Here is a 663-nt window from a genome sequence, read left to right as displayed (position 1 = left end):
GGAATGTGTACCCAAATCCGCTTTCCTTTTACTGCACTTGTGCGTTTACTATAAACAGATTCCCAAGCTAGTCGGAAAAGTATTACGTATATAAAAAATACGACCTACATCTTTTAAAACTGTTAACGTTATTAGGTGATTATTCTTAAGTCTCATCATAAATTGCAGAAAATATTGATTACCCACCCTTACTACATCATATCCACCATCTTATCCATTTTCTGTATCAACTTTTACAGGAAGTCTTTTCTTCCACTCCCTTCCACTTGCGGCGAACGTGGAGCGAGAGCTGGTTATTCGCATAGACACACGCACACACATACCATTCATCATGAGCACACACACATGTTTTAACAAGCTGTTGGCGATGAGGCTGGAGGTCAAGCCAATATAAAATGCCGTGGGTCATTTTTGCATAGCCGATTTTTTTTCTCTGAAGTCATTGTAATTCGGCTTCACGTTTCATTTAACTAAGACTTCCCTAAGACTTGTTTGTAGTGTCACGTGATATGTACTCATCACACGGAAATAACACTCATCCTCAACGATGGGAAACAATATTTGCTTCAACAGTCTTAATAGATTGTCTCTCACATGTAAAGTGTTCGTCTTTATGCCGCAATTCCATTAATATTAATATGTCTAACATATATTAAAATATAC

This window comes from Penaeus monodon, chromosome 21 (assembly GCF_015228065.2).
Source record: "Penaeus monodon isolate SGIC_2016 chromosome 21, NSTDA_Pmon_1, whole genome shotgun sequence".
In the NCBI taxonomy this organism is placed as follows: Eukaryota; Metazoa; Arthropoda; class Malacostraca; order Decapoda; family Penaeidae; genus Penaeus; species Penaeus monodon.
This window is presented reverse-complemented; position numbering follows the sequence as displayed.